The sequence below is a fragment of the Callorhinus ursinus genome, unplaced genomic scaffold, assembly GCF_003265705.2.
Source record: "Callorhinus ursinus isolate GAN/ISIS: 27379988/994484 unplaced genomic scaffold, GSC_fseal_2.0 scaffold64, whole genome shotgun sequence".
In the NCBI taxonomy this organism is placed as follows: domain Eukaryota; kingdom Metazoa; phylum Chordata; class Mammalia; order Carnivora; family Otariidae; genus Callorhinus; species Callorhinus ursinus.
Window position 1 is genome coordinate 6,413,300 of NW_027397126.1, and position 24,525 is coordinate 6,437,824.

The window sequence follows — 24,525 nt, forward strand, 5'->3', positions numbered from 1 at the left end:
AGTTATATTACAAAGCTGTAGTAATCAAAACACAGTACTGGCACAAAAATGGACACATAGATCAATAGAACATAATAGAAAACCCAGAAATGAACCCACATCTATATAGTCAATTAATCTTTGACAAAGCAGGAAATAATATCCAATGGGGAAGAATCTCTTCAACAAATGGTGTTGGGAAAACTGGACAGCAACATGTAGAAGAATGAAACTGGACCACTTTCTTACACCATACACAAAAATAAATTCAAAATGGATGTAAGGGGGCGCCTGGGTGGCTCAGTTGTTTAGCGTCTGCCTTCGGCTCAGGTCATGGTCCCAGGGTCCTGGGATGGAGTCCCACATCAGGCTCCCTGCTCAGCGGGAAGCCTGCTTCTCCCTCTCTCACTCCCCCTGCTTGTGTTCCCTCTCTTGCTGTGTCTCTCTCTCTCAAATAAATAAATAAGATCTTTAAAAAAAGAAGATATACAGATTGCCAACAGACACATGAGAAGATGTTCAGTATCACTCATCATCAGGGAAATGCAAATCAAAACTACAATGAGATCTCACCTCACACCTTTCAGAATGGCTAAAATCAAGAACACAAGATAAACAACAGGTATTGTCAAGGATGTGGAAAAAGGGGAAACTTCTTGCACTGTTGGTGAGAATATAAACTGGTATAGCCACTCTGGAAAAACAGTATGGAGGTTCCTCAAACAGTTAAAAATAGAACTACCTTATGATCCAGCAACTGCATTACTAGGTATTTACTCAAAGAATACAAAAAAACTAATTCAAAGGGATACATGCACCCCGATGTTTACTACAGCATTATTTACAATAGCCAAATTATGGAAACGGCCCAAGTGTCGGTCCACTGGTGAATGGATAAAGAAGAGAAAGAAGAGGGGTTATATATATATATATATAATGGAATATTACTCAGCCATAAAAAATGAAATCTTGCTGTTTGCAAAGACATGGATGGAGCTACAAAGTATTATGCTAGGCAAAGTCAGAGAAAGACAAATACCATATGATTTCACTTGTATGTGGAATTTAAGAAATGAAAAAAATGAGCAAAGGGGAAAAAAAGAGGCAAACCAAGAAACAGTCTCTTTAACTGTAGAGAACAAACTGATGGTTACCAGGGAGGAAGGGGTAGGGGGATGGATGAAATAGGTGATGGGGATTAAGGAGCGCATGTGTCGTGATGAGCACTGGTGATGTGTAGAAGTGTTGAATCACTGTATTGTACACCTGAAACTCATATTACACTGTATGTTAACTGACTGGAATTTAAATAAAAACTTTTTTAAAAACCTAAAGCAGGCAGAAGAAAGAAAATAATCTAGATTAGAATGGAAATTTATATAATAGAGATTAATTAGAAAGTAGAGGAAATCAACAAAACTAAATGTTTGTTATCTGGAAAGATCAATAAAAGTGATGAACTTTCAGATACACTGGCTAAGAAAAATATAGAGGTAAATCAAATTACTAGACTCAGGAATATAGTAGAGTCAATGCTCCTGACTTTACAAAAATGCAAAGGAGTGTAAGAGAATATTATGAACAACTATGTGTAAAAAAATTGGATAACCTGTATTGAATGTACAGATTTGAGAAAGACACACTACCAAACTGACTTGGGAAGAACCATCAAATGTGAATAAACCTATAATGAGCATGAGACTGAAATAGTAATAATAATAATAAAAAAAAACTTCCTACAAAGAAAAGTGCAGGAAAAAAATGGTTTCAGTGGTGAATTATCAAATATTTAAATATGAATTAATACCAGTTCCTCACAAACTTTCAAAAAGTACGAGAACAATTCCCAACTCATTCTGAGACTAGTACTACCCTGATATTAAATTCAGAAGAAAAATCACGAAAAGAATATTATAGATCAATATATTTTGTGAATGCAAGTGCAAAACGTCAACAAAATACAAATGAAAGCCAGTTTTATAGGGATGGCATTTACTGTGTTTCGGATAGTACTGTGACCTCAATATTAAGTTTTCTAATCCATAAACATGGAATGTTTTTCCATTTATTTACGTTTTCCTTAACTTTAAGCAATGTATTGTTTTCAGTGCACAAATCTTTCAACTCCTTAATTTTTTTCAAGGTATTTTATTATTTTGGATGCTATATTTTTATTATTTTTAAAAAGATTTACTTATTTATTTGAGAGAGAGAGAGCACGATTGGGAGGGGCAGAAGGAGAGGGAGAGAGAATCTCAAGCTGACTATACACTGTATATGGAGCCTGATATGGGACTCAGTCTCACAACCCTGAGATCACAACCTGAACTGGATGCTTGACTGCGCCACCCAGGAGCCCCGATTTTGGATGCTATTTTAAATGGAGATTTGGGTTTTTAAAAAAATTTCCCTTTTGGTTGTTCATTGCTAATGTATAGGAAGACAATTTTTTTGTGTGGTCATCTTGTATCCTACAACTTTGCTGAAATGACTTATTAGCTCCATGTTTTTTTTTTTTTTAAGGAATTCTTTGTATTTTGTATATATATATAGGATCATGTTATCCACAAATACAGGTAGTTTTACCTCTTCCTTTCCCTCAGATGGCTTTTATTTCTTTGTGTTACCGAATTGCTCTGGCTAGAACTTCCAACACAAAGTTGAACAGCACGGGTAAAGCAGGCTTTCAATCTTTCACCATTGAGTAAGATATTAACTGTGGGTTTTTCATAAATGGCCTTTATCATGTTGAGGAAGTTCTATTCCTAGTTTTATGAGTGCTTTTTTAAATCATGACAGGATTTTGGATTTTATCAAATACTTTTTCAGCATCAATTGAGCTTATCCTGTGGGTTTTTTTTCTTGGTTCTATTAATGTGGTATATTGCATATACTGCTTTTCCTGTGTTGAACCACCTTTACATTCCTGAGATAGATTTCCCTTGTTTGTTGCATATAATGCTTTTAATATGCTGTTTGATTCAGTGTGCTAGTATTTTGTTGAGGATTTTTTCTTTTTTTAAAAAAGCTTATTTATATTCAAAATGTAATTTATCAAAATAAGTATTAAAATATAGATTTTTTTGAAAATTAGAAAGTGTTAAAAAGATTATAACGGCAATAACAAAAAAAGTCAGGCTTCTGCCTTACCTCTCATGCCCCCAGTCCCAGAACCATGTTAAATCCTTTTGCTATTTCTTCTGGTCTATTTTGACATTTGCCTAGGTAATATGCTTGTGTTGCTAATTTATTCTTTTTTAATTTAAATAGAAGTATAATTAACATACAGTGTTTTATTAGTTTCAGGTATACAATATAATGATTCAACTATTCTATACATTTCTCAGTGCTCACCACAATAAGTGTAGTCCCCATCTTCACTAAACAACATTATAAGATGGTAATAATGTCAACGATTTCTGTATCTGTATTCCTAAGGGATACTGGTCTGTAGTTCTGGTTTCTCATGGGGTTTTTGTCTTATTTTGTTATCAGGGTAATGCTGACCTCATAGAAGGAGTAGGAAGTGTGTTCTCTTACATTTTTTGGAAGAGTTTGAGGAAGATGGGTGATAATTCTTTAAATGTTTGGTAGGATTCACCAATGAAGAAATACAGTTCTGAACTTTTTTTGTTCAGTTTTGCTTACTAAATCATTCTCTTTACTAAACTATAAACCTATGGGTCTATTTAGATTTTTTATTTCTTTTTGAGTCAATACTAGTAATTTATATGTTTCTAGGAATTAATCCATTTCATCTATGTTATCTGAATTTCTGTTGTACAATTGTTGGTAGTATTCTCCATTTATGTAAAAGTATAATCTTTTAATTTCTCTAAGGTTAATAATAATGTTTCTATTTTCATTCTTGATTTTATTACTTTGACTCTTCTCTCTCTTTTCCTTGTCAGTCTAGCTAAAGATTTCTCAAATTTGTTGATCTTTTCAAAGAAGCAACTTTTGGTGTCCTAGACCCTCTTTTCTTTTTCTATTCTCTTTTTCATTTCTCTCCACTCTAAACTTTATTATATTCTTCCTTCTGTTAGTTTTGGGTTTAATTTACTCTTCTTTTAGTTACTCAAAGTGAAAGATTTGGTTGAGATCTCTTTCATTTTTAATGTAGGCATTATTTTAAAAGATTTATTTATTTGAGAGAGAGAGAGAGAGAGAGAGAGAGAGAGACAGCGAGTGGGGGAAGGGCAGAGGGAGAGGGACAAGCAGACTCTGCACTGAGCTTGGAGCCCAATGCAGGGCCTCCATCTCATGACCCTGAGATCATGACCTGAGCTGAAATCAAGAGTAGGACGCTTAACCGACTGAGCCACCCAGGTGCCCCAAATTAGGAATTTTTAATGTATGAACTTCCCTCTGAACATCTTCACATAGCTTTTGGTAAGTTGTGGTTTTGTTTCCAGTTGTCTCTAAGTATTTTCTAACTTCCTTGTGATTTATTCTTTGACCTACTGCTTGTTTAAAACTTACTTTTTTTCCAGTTTTCTTCTGTTATTACTTTAATTTCATTTCATTGTAGTCACAGAAAATATTTTATATGATTTTAATCTTTTAAAAATTCATCGAAGCTTGTTTTGTGGCCTAACATATTGTCTATCATGCAGAATGTTCCATGTGCACTTGAGAAGAATGTGTATCCTACTGTTGTTGGGTGGAGGGTTCTCTATATAGTTTTGTGAGGTCTTGTAGGTTTGTATGTTGTTCAAGTCCTCCATTTCTTTAGTGATCTTCTGTATATATGTTCTATCTACTAATGAAAGTGGGGGTATTTAAGTCTCTAACAATTATTTTAAAACTATTTCTTCTTCCAATTCTGTCAATGTCTGCTTCATATATTTTGGGATTTTACTGTATGGTGTGTATATGTTTATAGTTGTTATATCTTCTTTATGACTTGACCTTTTTATCAATATATAATGACCTTTTTATCTCTTGTAACAATTTGACTTAAAGTCTATTTTATCTGTTATTAGCATAGCCACCCATACTCTTTGGTTACTATTTGCATGAAATCTTTTTCCATCCATGCACATTCAAGTTATTCGTACTTCGGATGCAAAGTGAGTCTGTTTAGACAGACTGTATTAGGACCACGGTTTTTATCTTTTCTACCAGACTCTGTTTCTTAAGTGGTTTATATTTAAGTGATTACTGATAAAGAAGGACATATTCCCACCATTTTTCCATCTTTGCTATTTGTTTCTATATGTCATATATTTTTGTTCCTTATTTCCTCTAATACTGCCTTCTTTTTCATTTGACTGATTTTTTTTAGCCTACTGTTTTCATTCTCACTTCATTTCCTATTCTGTGTATAATTTCAGTTATTTTCTTGTGTTACCATGAGGATTGCAATTAACATCCTAAATTAATAACAACCAATGTTGGAGTGATACCAAGTTAGCTTCAATAGTATATAAAAACTCTGCTCCTATACACCTCCACCTCCCCTTATGTTGTTGTTGTTACAAAAATATACCTTTATGAATAATGTGCCTATTAACATAAATTCATAACTGATGTTGTATGGTTTGTCTTTTATTTTTAATCTTTATCTTTTATCTTTAATCAAATAGGGAACAAAAAGAAAACAAACAAAAAACACAATAATACTGGCTTTTATATTTACCTATATCAGAGTTTTTTATTTCTTTGTATGGCTTTAAGTAATTGTCTACTCTCTACTCCACCATTTCCATGACATTACTGCTCAGGGGAAGTTTTTAAAAAAGAAAATAAATACGCCAATTGAAATCAAATAATCAGAGAAAGAAATAAAAAGTAACAAAAATTATGTAATTAGGAATATTAACTATAAAGGTGCCTGGCTGGCTGGCTCAGTAGAGCACATAACTCTTGATCTCAGGGTCATGAGTTCAAGCCCCACATTGGGCATGGAGCCTTCTTAAAAAATAAAAAATACCAACCATATACATGGAATTAAGAAAATACAAAAGGCTACTATATATAAGTTTATATTAATAAATTCAAAACTCTCAAGTGGGAAATTTTCTGGAAAATATACATAATATACATAGACTCAATAAAAATTAATTGCCTATATACACCAATTATAGTGGAAAAAAATGCACACCTCATAAAATTAAAGGCCCTGAACTTGAATAATTTGCTCACTGAATTTTACCAAGCTTCAAATTATATATATTTCCCAATACCTATAATGTCCTCTAGAATAAAAAGAGAAATGGATATTTTCCAATGCACTTGTAAAAGTAACAACCTTAAAAAGATATCATGCAAATAAAGCCATAGATCAATACCACCCATATATATTAGATACAAAAATAATAAATTAAATATTAAGAAAATGAATAAAGAAATAGAATAAAAATAATTTACCATGTTGAACTTTTTATTTTAAAATTATATTCTAATATGAGTGGATTTAGTAATAAAAATACATGAGTCATAAAGGCTTAAAAATTTTATGAATAAATCAATCAAGATGTATTTAATAAATTTCAGTACTACTTCCTGAATAAAACTACTCATAAAATAGAAGACAATTTTTCAACATAATCAAGGATATCTGTCTTAAAACTATGGTGAATACCTTTCTTACCAGAGAAAATAAAGAAATTTTATCCTGAAAATCAAAGATACAGATTCTGATAATTACCTCTATTATTTTACATTGTCTGGGAAGTTCCAATCAATATAATAAAATAAGAAGGAAAAGTAACAAATTGGAAAGGAGAAGATGATATCTTTATTTGCATAAGCAGTACTTTCTACCTAGAAAACTCAAGAACATCAACTGAAAATCTCTTAGAACTACTACAAAGGTATGTACTATGGATACACACACAAAAATCACTTAAAAACATACTAGGAACAACAAAAATTATAAGATGTTTAGTGACACATTTAAGAAAATAAGTGAAGTATCATATACATAATGTGAAGTATCATGTGTGTGGGGGTGTATCTTTATTTGGATAATTTGAATGTAAAGTCAAGGTATGCTCCTGACATGGGAAGACTGTTTTAAAAACTTTCAATTCTCTAATTAATGTATAAGTGAAGAAATGCCAATAAAAATCTCAATACCAACTGAGAATTAACAAAAAGTTTCTAGTTTATCTGGAAAAAATATTTCACCACAGCCAAGAATAAATCAAAAGTTAATCAGACAGTACTTGCCCTACAAGATATTAATATAAAAATGTTGCTGTAAGTTAGAATACAGTTGTATTCAAATAATAAATAGAGGTAGAAGTCAGAAAGAACATATATGAAATATGCCATACTTAAATACTAATAATAGAAGTACAAATTAGAACAGCATAAACTGTACTTTTTAACTGGAGAAATAGCCAAAAACAGTTTTAAAGACAATACTAAACGTTGGTGAAGACTAGAGCAACCAGGCTGTTCATACACCACAATTGTAGAGAGACATGGTAGTATATATTAAAAGTCTTAAATATGGCAGATCCTTTGGCAGAACCACCTCCTATTACGTTCCTCCACATTTGGTCATAATAAACAGATGACTGAATGAAGGACCTGAGAACTATTAAATTTCAAGGGAAGAAATATGCCAGCTTGTGGGCATCACTTTCTTTTTGCTGATGATGCACGGAATATCAGTGAAAAGAGAAATCAGTTTTCCACCTTGGGACTTGTTCTCTTTGGTCTTATATTGTCATAAATGTTTAAACTTGCAATTTTAATAAAATTGAAACCACAATCATGTCAGTAGTCACTTTGTATTCCATTTCCTTTAAAAAAATGCAATTAAGCAAACACTGAAAGAATTAAAGGGACAAAATGATTAGTGCATCTTGACATTAATCAGGTGAATTTAATCATCATCAATTATAATATAACTTTTTGATAGACTTGGTTTTTTACATTTCATTCCTTGTTTAACATAAATAAACCACTCTGTACACTCCTCAGAAGGGTATATTTTCATAACCTTTTAACTCCTGAAGGAAATAAAATGTTAAGCAACTAAAAAATGTAAGATCACAGTAGCAGAAAGTTACCAATACAGAAATTAACTGCAATTAGATTTGCATAATGCATTTTCATACAGACATGTAGAGGTTCCTTACTTTCTTATCATCTCATTATTCATCAATTTTTGAACACAGCAATTTCTTAGAAGTAGAGCTAGAAATGTGTTTGTTTTTAAAGAACACCTTCTATTTTATAAGGCCACAAACTTCCTAAATAACATTAGACAAATGCAATCAACATCTAGAGAAATGATTAATTAAAAATGTGTATCCATAGTTATCGCTATGATACATGGAAAACTGTTTAACATTAGTAGTCCAAAATGTTTTGAATACTGAAGATAATGTTTGAATTACTGAATGGATTTAATAAATTTCCAATTGAAACTACCCTCTCTATTCCTGTGGATAAGGTCCCCTAACCAAACAAAAGTCCTATCAAGGGAACCAGGTACAATTCCTGCTTATCCTTCAGTTGCACATTTCTGTTTCCTCACAGCTCATAGCATTATTCAAACAAGCCAATCACATCCTCCTGCTGGAGCATCCCACCCTCTTGATACTACAAAACCTGCTCTCCACAGTCGCTGGTTATTAATTCTGTTCCTGAATGGAACCCCCATGTGTTCCTGCATGGCATGTGGTGTCCTCCTTTCTTGGGCTGTGAATATATGTGACTAATAAGCTGCTATTATCCAGTGTCAGGTGTTGTGTATTCAGCTCTCTCAATAACGAAGGTGGGAATCTCTCCTTCATTAATGGGATAAAAAGCAAACAAAATGATGGAAAAAACTCATAAGGAGTGTTAAAGGTAGAAAGTAAGATAGTAGTTTATAATATATAGGCACAAATTATATACATGTTAGATACTGATACTGGGTAAGCAAGTAACTTGTGAGACATAGAATGTAATATTTGTTAAATACCAAAAGCATGTAAGTTAGTTACATATAATACACATTAACAATATGATACAAATATATCTTTGTGATGGAACAAAAAAAACTAGTTATAGATAGAAAGGGATCAAAGGACCAAGTCATAATTTATAATCATATCACCCCTAAGGCAACAGCTATGCCATCTTTAAATTGGCCACCCACTGGTGACACCCAGTTTGATTCCATCATGATCCTATATGTGTTCTACTAAAGAAATGTATACCAAATTCATAGCTGCTCAGCAGGTTAATTGGCAAGCTACAGCTGTGGCCAGGCATATCCACTCCCACCCCATCATGTCTCCCAGATAGAGCATTTTATAGTACCAGGAAGCTTTTGCCAGTTGTTCTTCCTTAATCATACCAAATCCCTGTTATTCTTTTTTTTTTTTTTTAATGAGAACCCCAAACAGAGCCTCCTCCGAGCATGAAGTTCAATGTGGCGCCTGATCCCACAACCCTGAGATCATGACCCCAGCCAAAACCAAGAGTCCGATGCCCAACTGACTGTGCCATCCAGGTGACCCAATGTTCCATGATTTCTGAGATGACCTACTTGGTAGTAAACTTGAAAACCACCTTTGCATCAATTTAATTTCCTACATAGCACTTTTCCCTATACCTTTCCTTTCAGGATTCCCTATCCTACTTTACAAAAGAAAGGCATGCCTCTTTCCCAACCCTATTTTACTATGGTTCATTGCCCCATAGTAAATGGCACTAAATGGAGAGACAACGTGAAATACTGGTGGTAGTGTTGAGAAACTGATGAATGAGAAGTCTGAGTAGCTAATTCTTTTGTAAACTAGGTGGTTTTCATTTCCTTACTTAAAACAAAATTGAAAGAGACACATTGGAGTGTTCAGCTGACAAATTACTTGCTTATTACTCAGAAGAACTTTAAATAATTGGGTGTTCAAGTTTTCTTAGAAAACATATCTATGGGCACCTGGGTGGCTCAGATGGTTAAGTGTCTGCCTTCGGCTCAGGTCATGATCCCAGGGTCCTGGGATCGAGTCCTGCATTGGGCTCCCTGCTCCTTGGGAGCCTGCTTCTCTCTCTCTCTCTCTCATGAATAAATAAATAAAATCTTAAAAAAAAGAAAACATATCTATAAAAAACAAACAATGGCACAAAAAAATAGATGCAGAGCCCTATTTCATTGAGGGTTCAAAAATGACATTCATTTGATAAGTGACTTCTTTCTTTTACAGATAAAAGAATTACTTGAAAAAATGTTCCATACATCTCATTAAGAGATATATTTCCAATTAAATTGTCCTTTTCATGTTTAATTGTAACTTATCAAATTTGTACTTTAATTTTGTTATTTTGATCAACTGTGCACTAAAATTTGTAATGACAACTTATGCCCCATGCGGTTTTTAAAACTTAAGAGTTTAGTTATAGGGTATTTTTTTGTGTGTGTGTTTTTTTTATTTTGTTATGTTAATCACCAAACATTACATCATTAATTTTTGATGTAATGTTCCATGATTCCTTGTTTGCGTATAACACCCAGTGCTCCATGTAATACATGCCCTCTTTAATACCCATCACCAGGCTAACCCATCCCCCCACCCCCTCCCCTCTACAACCCTCAGTTTGTTTCTCAGAGTCCATAGTCTCTCATGGTTCATCTCCCCCTCCGATTTCCCACCGCTTCATTTCTCTCTTCCTACTATTTTTTTTTTAACATATGATGTATTATTTGTTTCAGAGGTACAGGTCTGTGATTCAACAGTCTTACACAATTCACAGTGTTCACCATAGCACATACCCTCCCCAATGTCTATCACCCAGCCACCCCATCCCTACCCACCCCCCACCCCTCCAGCAACCCGCAGTTTGTTTCCTGAGATTAAGAATTCCTCATATCAGTGAGATCATATGATACATGTCTTTCCCTGATTGACTTATTTCACTCAGCATAATACCCTCCAGTTCCATCCACATCATTGCAAATGGCAAGCATTCCTTTTGAATGCTGCATAATATTCCATTGTATATATATACACCACTTCTTCTTTATCCATTCATCTGTCGGTGGACATCTTGGCTCTTTCCATAGTTTGGCTATTGTGGACATTGCTGCTATAAACATTGGGGTGCACGTACCCCTTCGGATCCTTACATTTGTATCTTTGAGGTAAATACCATGGTGCAATTGCTGGGTCATAGGGCAGCTCTATTTTCAACTTTTTGAGGAACCTCCATACTGTTTTCCAGAGTGGCTGCACAAGTTTGCATTCCCACCGACAGTGTAGGAGGGTTCCCCCTTCTCCGCATCCTCACCAACATCTGTCATTTCCTGACTTGTTAATTTTAGCCACTCTGACTGTTGTGAGGTGGTATCTCATTGAAGTTTTGATTTGGATTTCCCTGAGGCCGAGTGATGTTGAGCACTTTTTCATGTGTCTGTTGGCGATGTGGATGTCTTCTTTGGAAAAATGTCTGTTCATGTCTTCTGCCCATTTCTTCATTGGATCATTTGTTCTTTGGGTGTTGAGTTTAAGAAGTTCTTTATAGAGTTTGGATACTAGCCCTTTATCTGATATGTCATTTGCAAATATCTTCTCCCACTCTGTCAGTTGTCTGTTGGTTTTGTTGACTGTTTCTTTTGCTATGCAAAAGCTTTTTATCTTGATGAAGGCCCAATAGTTCATTTTCGCCTTTGTTTCCCTTGCCTTTGGAGAAGTGTCTAGCAAGAAGTTGCTGCGGCTGAGGTCGAAGAGGTTGCTGCCTGTGTTTTCCTTTAGGATTTTGATGGACTCCTATCTCACATTGAGATCTTTCAACCATTTTGAGTCTATTTTTGTGTGTGGTGTAAGGAAATGGTCCAGTTTCATTCTTCTGCATGTGGCTATCCAATTTTCCCAACACCATTTGTTGAAGAGACCGTCTTTTTTCCATTGGACATTCTTTCCTGCTTTGTCGAAGATGAGTTGACCATAGAGTTGAGAGTCCATTTCTGGGCTCTCTATTCTGTTCCATTGATCTATGTGTCTGTTTTTATGCCAGTACCATACTGTCTTGATGATAGCTTTGTAATAGAGCTTGAAGTACGGAATTGTGATGCCACCCGCTTTGCTTTTCTCTTTCAATATTCCTCTGGCTATTCGGGGTCTCTTCTGGTTCCATACAAATCTTAAGATTATTTGTTCCATTTCTTTAAAAAAAGTTGATAGTATTTTGATAGGGATTGCATTAAATGTGTAGATTGCTCTAGGTAGCATTGACATCTTCACAATATTTGTTCTTCCAGTCCATGAGCATGGAACGTTTTTCCATTTCTTTCATGAGTATTTTATAGTTTTCTGAGTACAGATTCTTTGCCTCTTTGGTTAGATTTATTTCTAGGTATCTTACAGTTTTGGGTGCAATTGTAAATGAGATCAACTCCTTAATTTCTCTTTCTTCTGTCTTGTTGTGGGTGTATAGGAGTGCCACTGATTTCTGTGCATTGATTTTATATCCTGCCACTTTACTGAATTCCTGTATGAGTTCTAGCAGTTTTGGGGTGGCATCTTTTGGGTTTTCCACATAAAGTATCATATCATCTGCAGAGAGTGAGAGTTTGACTTCTTCTTTGCCAATTCAGATGCCTTTTATTTCTTTTTGTTGTCTGATTGCTGTGGCTAGGACTTCTAGTACTATGTTGAATAGCAATGGTGATAGTGGACATCCCTGCCATGTTCCTGACCTTAGGGGGAAAGCTCTCAGTTTTTCCCCATTGAGTCATAGGGTATTAAAAAATCAAAGGAGTATGACTTTCAAACATAAAATATATTTAATTAGGATAAAATCTCATGACAGAAATGGAATGATAACATTATATTCAGGAGAAAAAGTAAAGATACATATATCTTGCTTACACAAAATAGTTGTTCATATATGTTTAAATGGATGATGGCTCACTTCAAATCAACATAGTGTCTAGAATTTACTGGATATTTTTGAAATAGCAGTGAAACCATTTTGTTAATAAGGACCTATGAATGAAGGTTACAAGTTGGAATGGCCCCTCTCATCAACACAGCTAATAACACAAGAGTGGAATTTTTACTTCCTATTCTGGCAACTCTAAGTTCTATTGATTTGGAGGTCTTAATCTCCAAGGGATGAATGCTTCTAGTAGTAGACACAATGATTTCATTGAATTGGAAGATGAGACTGCCACCTGACTATATTTGGTGCTAATGACATTGAATTGACAGATATAGGAGGGGTTAACTTCCTTGCTGGAGTGACTGATTCAGAGTATCAATGTCTCTTAGTACTTCCATGTCCAATAGTAAAAATTAGTAAAAGGCAATAATGGCCCATTAAAAACTCCAATCAGCAGAGGGGCTGGTTAAACATGAAGGGAACACAGAATAGGTGGGGGACAAATGGAGTTTTAAATATCAGTTATGGCCTCATGACTGTTAAGGAAAGAAGAGATATAGTAGCTAGACATAGGAGTTTCCTTACTTGTTATATAAATATTTTCTTTCTCTATTTTCCCTATTATTTTACTTCAGACATAATGGTAGTGGTTAATTTTACAATTTAAATTTTAGATTAAATATGTAGGTGGGATTATTACTGAGCTAGAAGAGGAATTAACATCTTCTGTATTGGTATGGGGATTCCGTGTCTTTGTTTTAATGGGGAAGAGTGTATGTGAGAGCATCTTTGTCTCCATGAAGAATAGTTACTAGAAAGAAGCATGATGTTCTTGTTAGTTCTGTTTTATTTAACTTCAAATATGGGAATAAAGATGAGAATGGATGCTAAGCAAACAAATGTGTAGACTGTGCTAGACAGTTTCATTTGCTTTCAGCTTCATTTCCCATGGATTTCCATGTATCGCACAATGTTGGACACTTAAAAACTAATTCTCAGGTTTTCTTGCCGGTTAGCTTCCATTTAGGTTGAGTTTATGGAAGGCACAGGGGAGACTGGATGGCAAAAGAAAGAGAGAATGCATTTTTTTTTTCTTTCTTAGGTTTCTGGTAGTACCTCTGAGAAAGTCTCAAGCAGACCGGATGACCTAGGCTTCTGCGTTCTGTTTGACAGTGCAGTTCCAGGGGTCATATGTCAGCTTATGCTCCAGTAACCTTGGCCACACAGTGCTCATGGGCACTGGATCTAACAGCAGCAGCAACAGTGTTGGGTGACCCCAAATTCTCTGTATTTTTCAGGGTCAGTAGAAAATGGATGGCTTAAGGTATTTAGATTCCACTGAACAAATTTACAAGTTGATGTAATTATTTTAAAACATCAACATTTGAAACATGCCAGAAATTAAATCTCTTCCTTACTTACATTTTTTTTTTTACTTAAAATTTGAAAAAAATTAGATGGCATTGCAAAAATGTGCAAACACTTTTAGAGGTTATAAGAGCAAAAAAGAAGACCTTATCCTGCAAGGTCAAGACTGGCTCATAATCATATCTCTAATCCAGTTCATGGGAAAAGCAAAAAGAAGCAGCTCAGGGCAAGTAATTTCCTTTTTTTTTTTTTAAATTAACATAATGTATTATTTGTTTCAGGGGTACAGGTCTGTGATCCATCAGTCTTACACATTTCACGGTGCTCACCATAGCACATACCCTCCCCAGTGTCCATCACCCAGCTACCCCCTCCCTCCCAGGCCCCTCCACTCCAGCAACCCTCAGATTGTTTCCCGAGATTAAGAGTCTCTTATGGTTTGTCTCCCCCTCTGGTTTCATCTTGTTTCATTTTTCCCTCCCTTCCCCCATGATCCGCTGTCTTGTTTCTCAAATTCCTCATATCACTGAGATCATAGGATAATTATCTTTCTCTGATTGACTTATTTTGCTTAGCGTAATACCTTTTAGCTCCATCCACGTCGTTGCAAATGGCAAGATTTCATTTTTTGATGGCTGCATAATATTCCATTGTATATATAGACCACATCTTCTTTATCCATTCATCTGTTGGTGGACATCTAGGCTCTTTACATAGTTTGGCTATTGTGGACATTGCTGCTATAAACATTGGGGTGCATGTGCCCCTTCGGATCACTACATTTGTATCTTTGGGGTAAATACCCAGTAGCGCAATAAGCAATTTCTTTCTTTTTTTTTTTTTTTTTAAGTAACTCAGAGCTTACACTAATTGTTTCCACTCCTCTTTCTTTGGTGGTAACTTAATGACACGGCCACACCTAATTCAGAGTGAGAGTGGGAAATTTAATCTTTAGCTGTGTGTCCATATGCTCAGGTAAATTCACTGATTTTAAGAAAGATAAGGTTTTTACTCACAAATAGCAATCATTGTCACTGTATGTCCAAAAGCCAATTTCACAGTCTTAGATTTATATTGGAAATACCTAATGAGGTTCCTTTTTCCTAGCCTCCAAGGCCTTCCTAGCCTCCAGAACGAACTGCCTATGACTCAAAATTTCTACTTCTAGGAATATGCATTCATTTAATAAGTATCGATCAAACTCCCACTATATGCCAAGAATTCTTCTAGTAGCTAAGAATACAGTTTTCAGTAAGACAAATATGATTTCTGCCTTCATGGAGCTTATGTTGTGCTGGGGGTATCTGATAACAATGTTAAAAAAAGATACTACAAAATAGGGATAAATGTTAGCAAGAGTAGAAAAAGACAGTCCCCCTCTTTAAATATTTCAGACCCAAGGCAAAATTGCAAACACATGATTATTAGATACCTAATTATATACCCTTTACAAGTATTCATGGAATAATCACAAAATGAAGAGTATATAATGCTGCAAATTGAGTCTCTTTAATTCCAAAAACTAAAACTAGAAATAGATGATATTCTCTGATTACAGAAAATACAAGGAAACTTATGTCTCAAATTTAAGTAAAACGATAAAAATTTTTCAGAAACTCTTTTAAGAAACCTGTAGGGTACAGCTTAAGTAGTGATCAGAGGATAATTCATAATATTAAAAATATATGTTGGTAAAAAAGCAAGAATAAAAGATAATTGAAATAAGTATCTGACTGAATTAGATAAAGAACAATAAACAAAAGGAAAATAGAAGGTATTAACAGAGATAAGAGCAAAAATGAATGAATTAGAAAAATAACAATAGGGTTTATTATGATTATAAAATGTAAATTATAAAAATTCTAAATTATGATCTGTTGATTTAAAAGTAATAGGCAAATATTTAGCTAACCTAATGAGAAGAAAAAGAGAGAAAGCATTCATGTGAATGAAATGAAAAGTGAGGGGCACCTGGGTGGCTCAGTCATTAAGCATCTGCCTTAGGCTCAGGTTATGGTCCTGGGGTCCTGGAATCAAGCCCTGCATCAGGCTCCCTGCTCAGCGGGGAGCCTGCTTCTCCCTTTGCCCTCCCCCTGCTTGTGTTCCCTCTCTCACTGTGTCTCTGTCAAATAAATAAATACAATCTTTAAAAAAATGAAAAGTGATAATTGGAAAATAATCATATGAGCAGATAAAACTATAATAAACTATTTTTTCAACTTTATGCCAATAAATATGAAAACTTGGATAAAATAGATAATTTTCTAGAAAAACATACTTTACCAAAACTGACCACACAATTGATAGAAAACTGCAACAGACTAATTTCCATAGAATATGAGAAAACTATGATTATGCCAATAGACAAAAAACACAAAAATATATCCAGTTCAGATGATTTCACTGTCAAATTCTATCTAGCTTTTTTTTATTATGTTATGTTAATCACCATACACTACATCATTAGTTTTTGATGTAGTGTTCCATGATTCATTTTTTGCGTATAACACCCAGTGCTCCATGCAGTACATGCCCTCTTTAATACCCATCACCAGGCAAACCCATCCCCTCACCCCCCTCCCCTCTAGAGCCCTCAGTTTGTTTCTCAGAGTCCATCGTCTCTCATGGTTCGTCTCCCCCTTCAATTTCAAAGAGCAACTATTTTAGTTCCGAACATAGACAATGAACAGAGCCAAAAGCTACTTACTTTCCATGAAATTATTTTAACACTGATATCAAAATTACAAAAACTGGCATATAAAATAAAACTATAGACCAAGATAATTTAGGAAAATTGATGCAAAAATCAACACACAATATTAACAATCCAATAGGACATTAAAAGAACAGATCCTATAGGGAGTGAGTAGTTTGTTTGAGGAATGAAAGGATGATACAGTAATAGGAAATCTAATATACCTCATCATCACAGTAGATCTAAGAAAAAAAAGCTTTTATTGACTCTGAAATTGCTGGAAGACACACAGCAAACTTCAATAAACTCTTAATTTAAAAAACAGTTAATAAAATATGAATATGTGCCTATGCTTTTAACATAATATAACAGAGTATATATAATCTCACCCCAAAAGGCAGCATCATGTTTAATGGGGAAATACTAGATGAATTCCCACTAAAGTAAGGAACTAGATACAAATATCTACTATTACTATTATTATTTAATGTTATTTTGGAAATACTGACTAAAACAATTGACAAATAAAATAAATCAGCTGTAAATGAAAAGGGAGGAGGCAAAGCTATCCCTATTTGCAAATGATATGATTGTATTCATAGAAAACTCAACGAAAACAATTGAAAAACAAAAAGTACCGTAAATCAGTAAATTAGTAAGGTACAAAGTAATATACAGAAATCAGTAACTTTCATAAGTATACACAAGTACCAGTAAGGTTGTTGTTTTAATGGAATGAATGACATAATGAAAGAAGTCACATATTTAAAATAGTAACAAAAAAAGATAAGACATTTAGGATAAGTATTAAAAATAATAGATAAGTTTTATATAAAGAGAACACATTAAAATCACTCTTGAAGGACACAAAAGAGGGTAGACAATAACAGCTGTCCTGAACAGGGACTGTCAAAAAAAAAAGCACGTTATTATTTCTCCCTAAATAAATCTATAAGTGTAATAGGAACTCCTCAAAACACACAAGGTTACACAGTTATTAAGTGGCAGAGCTGTGAGAGGAACTCAGAAGAGCTATTTCAATGTTAGTGTCCTAACATACTGCACTAAACTGTCTAGAGAGCATCTTCATTTTTTTTTTTTTAATTTAAATTCAAGTTAGTTAACATATAGTGTAGTATTGGTTCCAGGAGTAGAACTTAGTGATTCATCACTTAGATATAACATCCAGTGCTTATCACAACAAGTGCCCTGGTCCATTAGCCCATATCCACACCCACTTCCCCTCCAGAAATCCTCAGTTTGTTCTCTGTCGCTAAGCATCTCTTATGGTTTGCCTCCCTCTTTTTACCTTATTTTTTCCTTTCTTTCCCCATGTTTATCTGTTTTGTTTCTTAAATTTCACATATGAGTGGTACCATATAATATTTGCCTTTCTGTGACTGACTTATTTGGCTTAGCAAAATACGCTCTAGTTCCATCCACATTGTTGCAAATGACAAGTTTCATTCTTTTTGATGGCTGAGTAATATTCCATTGTTTGTATATGTGTATATATATAAATATATAAATCTCACATCTTCTTTATCCATTCATCAGTTGATGGACATTTGGGCTTCTTTCATAATTTGGCTATTGTTGATAGTGCCACTAAAACATTGGGATGCATGTGTCCCTTTGAACCAGCACTTTTGTATCCTTTGGGTAAATACCTGGTAGTACAATTGGTAGTCATAGGGTAGTTGTATTTTTAACTTTTTGAGGAAACTCCATACTGTTTTCCAGAGTAGGTGTACCAGTTAAGAGGGTTCCCCTTTCTCTGTATCCTCTCAACATCTGTTGTTTCCTGAGTTGTTAATTTTAGCTATTCTGACAGGAGTGAGGTGGTATCTCATCATGGTTTTGATTTGTATTTCCCTGATGATGAGAGATGTTGAGCATTTTTTCATGTGTCTGTTAGCCATTTGTATGTCTTCATTGGAGAAATGTCTCTTCATGTCTTCTGCCCATTTCTTAACTGGATTATTTATTTTTGGAGTGTTAATTTTGATGAGTTCTTTATAGATTTTGGATACTAAGCCTTTATCAGATATGTCATTTGCAAATATCTTCTCCCATTCCACTGGTTGCCTTTTAGTTTTGTTGATTGTTTTCTTCACTGTACAGAAGTTTTTTATCTTGATGAAGTCCCAATAGTTCACTTTTGCTTTTGTTTCCCTTGCCTCCAGAGACATGTCTAGTAAGAAGCTGCTGAGGCTAAGGTCAAAGAGGTTGCTGTCTGCTTTATCCTCTAGGATTTTGATGGTTCCCTATCTCACATTTAGGTCTTTCATCCATTTTGAGTCTATTTTTGTGTATGGTGAGAGAAAGTGGTTCAGTTTCATTCTTCTGTATGTGGCTGTCCAATTTTCCCAACACCATTTGTTGAAGAGACTGTCTTTTTTCCATTGGATATTCTTTCCTGCTTTGTCAAAAATTAGTTGGCCATACAGTTTTGGGTCCATTTCCAGATTCTCTATTCTGTTCCATTGATCTATATGTCTGCTTTTGTGCCAGTACCACACTGTCTTGATGATTACAGCTTTGTAATACAGCTTAAAGTCTTGAATTGTGATGCCTCCCACTTTGCTTATCTTTTTCAACATTACTTTGGCTATTCGGGGTCTTTTCTGGTTCTGTACAAATTTCAGAATTGCGTGTTCCAGCTCTGTGAAAAATGCTGTTGGTTTTCTGATAGGGATTGCATTGAATGTGCAGATTGCATTGGGTAGTATAGCCATTTTAAATATTTTATTTAATTATTTGTGAGAAAGAGAGCATGCACAAAAGAGCATAATCAGGGGGAGGGGCAGAGGGGGAGGGAGAAGCAGACTTCCTGCTGAACAGGGAGCCCAATGCAGGGCTGGATCCCAGGACCCTGGATCGTGACCTGAGCCGAAGACAGACGCTTAACCAACTGAGCCTCCCAGGAGCCCTGGTAGTATAGCCATTTTATCAATATTTGTTATTCCAATCCAGGAACATGGAATGTCTTTTCCATTTCTTTGTGTCTTCTTCAATTTCTCTCAGAAGTGTTCTGTTGTTTTTAGAGCACAGATCTTTTGGTTAGGTTTATTCCTAAGTATCTTATGGTTTTGGGTACAATTGTAAATGGGATCGATTCCCTGATTTCTCTTTCTGCTGCTTTGTTATTGGTGTATAGAAATGCAACGGATTTCTGTACATTGATTTTATATCCTGCGATTTTGCTGAATTCATGTATCAGTTCTAGCAATTTTTCAGTAGAGTCTTTCAGGTTTTGTACATAGAGAATCATGCAAAGAGTTAAAGTTTGACTTCTTCCTTCTCGATTTGGATTCCTTTTATTTCTTTTTGTTGTCTGATTGCTGAGGCTAGGACTTCCAGCAGTATGTTGAACAACAGTGGTGAGAGTGGACATCCCTGTTGTGCTCCTGACCTTAGGGGAAAACTCTCAGTTTTTCCCCATGGAGGATAATATTGGCTGTGGGTCTTCTGTATATGGACTTGATGTTGAGCTATGCTCCTTCTTTTCCTACTTTCTTGAGGGTTTTTATGAAGAAAGGATGCTTTTTCTGCATCTGTTTGGAGTATCATATGATTCTTATCCTTTCTTTTATTAACGTGGTGTGTCACGCTGATTGATTTGCAGATACTGAACCACCCCTGCAGCCCAGGAATAAATCCCACTTGGTCATGGTGAATAATCCTTTTAATGTACTATTGGATCCTATTGGCTAGTATTTTGGTGAGAAGTTTTGCATCCATGTTCATCAGGGATATTGGCCTGGAATTCTCCTTCTTAGTGGGTTCTTTGTCTGGTTTTGGAATCAAGGTAATGCTGGTCTCATAGAATTGAGTTTGGAAGTTTTCCTTCCATTTCTATTTCTTGAAACAGCTTCAGAAGAATAAGTATTAATTCTTTAAATGTTTGGTAGAGTTCCCTTGGAAAGCCATCTGGCCCTGGACTCTTGTTTGTTGGTGATTCCATTTCTTTACTGGTTATAAGTCTGTTCAAATTTTCTATTTCTTTCTGCTTCAGTTTTGGTAGTTTATATGTTTCTAGGAATTCATCCATTTCTTCCAGATTGCCTAATTTGTTGGTACATAGTTGCTCATAATATGCTCTTATACTTGTTTGTATTTCTGCAGCGTTGGTTGTGATCTCTCTTCTTTCACTTGTGATTTTATTTGGGTCCTTTTTCTTTTCTTTCTGGTAAGGCTGGCTAGGGGTTTATCAATTTTGTTAATTCTTTCAAAGAACCAGCTCCTAGTTTTGTTGATCAGCTCTACTGTTCTTTTGATTTCTATGTCATTTATTTCTGCTCTAATCTTTATTATTTCCCTTTTTAGGCTTTGTTGTTCTTTTTCCAAATCCTTTAAGTACAAATTTAGGTTGTGTATTTGAGACTTCTTGTTTCTTAAAGAAGGCCTGTATTGCTATATACTTCCCTGTTATGATGGCCTTTGCTGTGTCCCAAAGGTTTTGGCCTGTCATGTGTTCAGTTTCATTTGCTTCCGTGTATTTTTTTAATTTCTTCTTTAATTTCCTGGTTAACCCATTCATTCTTTAGTAGGATGTTCTTTAACCTCCATGTATTTGTGGTCTTTCCAAATTTTTTTTTTGTGGTTGACTTCAAGTTTCATAGCATTGTGGTCTGAAAATATGCATGATATGATCTCAGTCTTTTTTTACTGATTGAGGCCTGATTTGTGACCCAGTAGGTGATCTATTCTGGAAAATGTTCCATGTGCACTTGAAAAGAATGTGTATTCTGCTGCCTTAGGATGAAATGCTCTGAATATATCTGTTGAGTCCATCTGGTCCAGCATGTCATTCAGAGCCATTGTTTCCTTGTTGACCTTCTGCTTAGATGATCTGTCCATTGCTGGAGTAGGGTATTAAAGTCCCCTATATTTTTGTATTATTATCAGTTTCTTTATGTTTTTATTAATGGATTTATATATTTGGCTCCTCCCAAGTTGGGGCATAAATATTTAAAATTGTTAGATCTTCTTGTTGGATAGACCCCTTTATTATGATATAGTATCCTTTTTCATCTCTTATTACAATTTTTGATTTAAAATCTAGTTTTCTGATAGAAGTATGGCTACTCCAGCTTTCTTTTCATGTCCATTAGCCTGATAGATGGTTCTCCATCCCCTCACTTTCAATTTGGAGGTGTCTTTGGATCTAAAATGAGTCTCTTGTAAGCAGCATATCAATGGGTCTTGTTTTTTTATCCATTCTGATACCGTATGTCTTTTGATTGGAGCATTGTGTCTATTTACATTCAGAGTAGTGATTGATAGATATGAATTTAGTGCGGTTGTATTACATGTAAAGTTGCTGTTCCTATAGATTGGCCCTGTTGCTTTCTGGTCTTTTTTGCTTTTGGTACTCATTCTTCTTTTGTGCAAGATTGTGTTCCACTGTATGGATGTAGCAAAATTTACTTACTCATTTTCCTATTGATTCCCATTTAGATTCTTAGCAACATTTGGTTTTACAAATAATTCACATGTATATATCATTTCACGCATGCACACAAACATCTATGGGTTCAATTCCCAAAATGGAATTGTTCAAAGGATATATGCATTTGAAATTTTGATAGCTATTGCTAAATTTCCCTTGAATATGTACTACTCCCAGCAACAATTTAAAATGCCTGTTTACATAAATCTTTGGCAATGAGTGTATTATCAAGCCTTTTGATTTTAGCCAATGTGATAACTGAAAAACTGGAACTTGAAGTAGTTTTAACTTGCTTTTCTCTTATTAGGAGTCAAGATGTCTATCTTTTCCATTCATAAGAGCTACATCTATCTATCTATAATAAAATTTCTGGTAAATTAGAATGAGTTCCTAATTTCTATATAAGAAACAGTAATTACATTTGGAGGTAGGGTAGAAATTGGGCAAATAAGGCACAGGAGTGAAAGAGGTACTTTCACTGGACAATATATATATATATTGAATATATATATATATATATTCAATATATATATATTGGATATATATATATATATATATTCACTGGATATATATATATATATATATATCATTCTGAACCACATGAAGGGCGTTGAATTGTGTCCTCTCAAAGAGATATGTTTAAGTCCTAACCCCAAGTACTTCAAAATGTGACCTTATTTGAAACTAAAGTCATTGTGGATGTAATTATTTATATTAGGATGCAGTCATACTGGAGGAGGATGGACCCAATATGTAATCCAATATGACTGGTGTCCTTCTAAGAAGAGAAGAAACACAGACTCTGAGACACACAGGGAGAAGGCCATGTGATGCTCAAGGCAGAGACTGGAGTGATACTGCCAGAAACCAAGGAACACTTGGGGCTACCAGAGGCTGGAAGATGCAAGGAAGGATCCTCCCATAAAAACTTCAGAGGGAGCATGGCCCGGGCAACACTTTGATTTTGGACTTCTAGACTCCAGAACTCAGACCTGTGAGACAATAATTTAATAATAATAATTTCTTCTAAGTCACCCAGTTTGTGGCAATTTGTTGCAATAGCCTAGGAAACTGATAGAAACACCTGACAACTAAAAATATGTATTTAAGTATATTGTCTTGAAAGTTATTTAATGGCAACAGTTTGAGTAGGTAATGAATCTAGAAGGGACTTCTCACATCATACTGGATCTCTTGCTTCATGTTAGGGTTTATAGACAACTGAGCTGAACTGTATTAGGCCAATAAGAGAGAAGTATTTGCTTTTGAAACTTAGAGAATTAATAATAATTTAGCAAAAACCATTAAGGCCACTCTCTTACAGATTATGCCTTGCTCATTGCTTTTTCTGTATGTATAATTTTGTATCAATTACCGTAAACCTTTGCAGGATATTATGTTAAAGTCAGGAGCTCCTTATAGAATAGAACCTCTTTAAAGCTGTCTACTATTAAGGCTTAAAATATTGAATAGAAGTAGCAGGCTTTTGGGGGGAATTACAGGTTTCACATACTTATGAGAATCTGTGGTGTTCTGGGGTGAGGGAGAATCCATTAAGAGTTATTATTTTCCATTAAAAGCAAAAAGCATACCCAAGGAGACTGTTGTTAAAAACTGACTTGATTTAAGGAGGAAAGAAGTTGCAGAAACAAATGAATCACCAGGAGATGGTTAATCAGCTTTGTGTGACTCATTACAAGAATCCTTTAACACCTGCTAATAACGTGCATTTGATATCATATTTATAATGCTGAATAGAATAAAAACACTATAAGCTGCATTAAAGTGTCACTTGTTGAAAATTACTTTAGATGTCTGTTTAAACTAATATAAAAAATCTTAACTAAATGTGTTCTCATATTTGAAAACTGCCCTACATTTAGCCCCAGAAATGAATCTACCTGTGCTTGGTGGTCAACTTTCTTGATAAGGATTGCTGAATCCCAAAATTCTGAAAAGTAGGGCAGCTGAGACATTGGGGAGGGAACATAGTCCTCATTCTTTTTTTTTTTTTAAGATTTTATTTATTTATTTGAGAGAGAGAATGAGATGGCGAGAGCATGAGAGGGGGGAGGGTCCGAGGGAGAAGCAGACTCCCTGCCGAGCAGGGAGCCCGATGCGGGACTCGATCCCGGGACTCCAGGATCATGACCTGAGCCGAACTGAGCCACCCAGGCGCCCCACAGTCCTCATTCTGATC

At 34.9% G+C, this 24,525-nt stretch overlaps 1 long non-coding RNA gene across 2 annotated transcripts in view; it reads left to right on the forward strand.

The window, feature by feature from the left end:
* Positions 1-24,099, forward strand: part of LOC141371279 (uncharacterized) — a 150,894-nt gene extending 126,795 nt beyond the window's left edge. For both annotated transcript variants that reach the window (XR_012376099.1, XR_012376100.1), the window contains exon 4: positions 23,044-24,099. This is a non-coding gene — a long non-coding RNA (uncharacterized lncRNA). The remainder of the gene's footprint in view (positions 1-23,043) is intronic.
* The last annotated feature ends 426 nt before the right edge of the window (positions 24,100-24,525 follow it).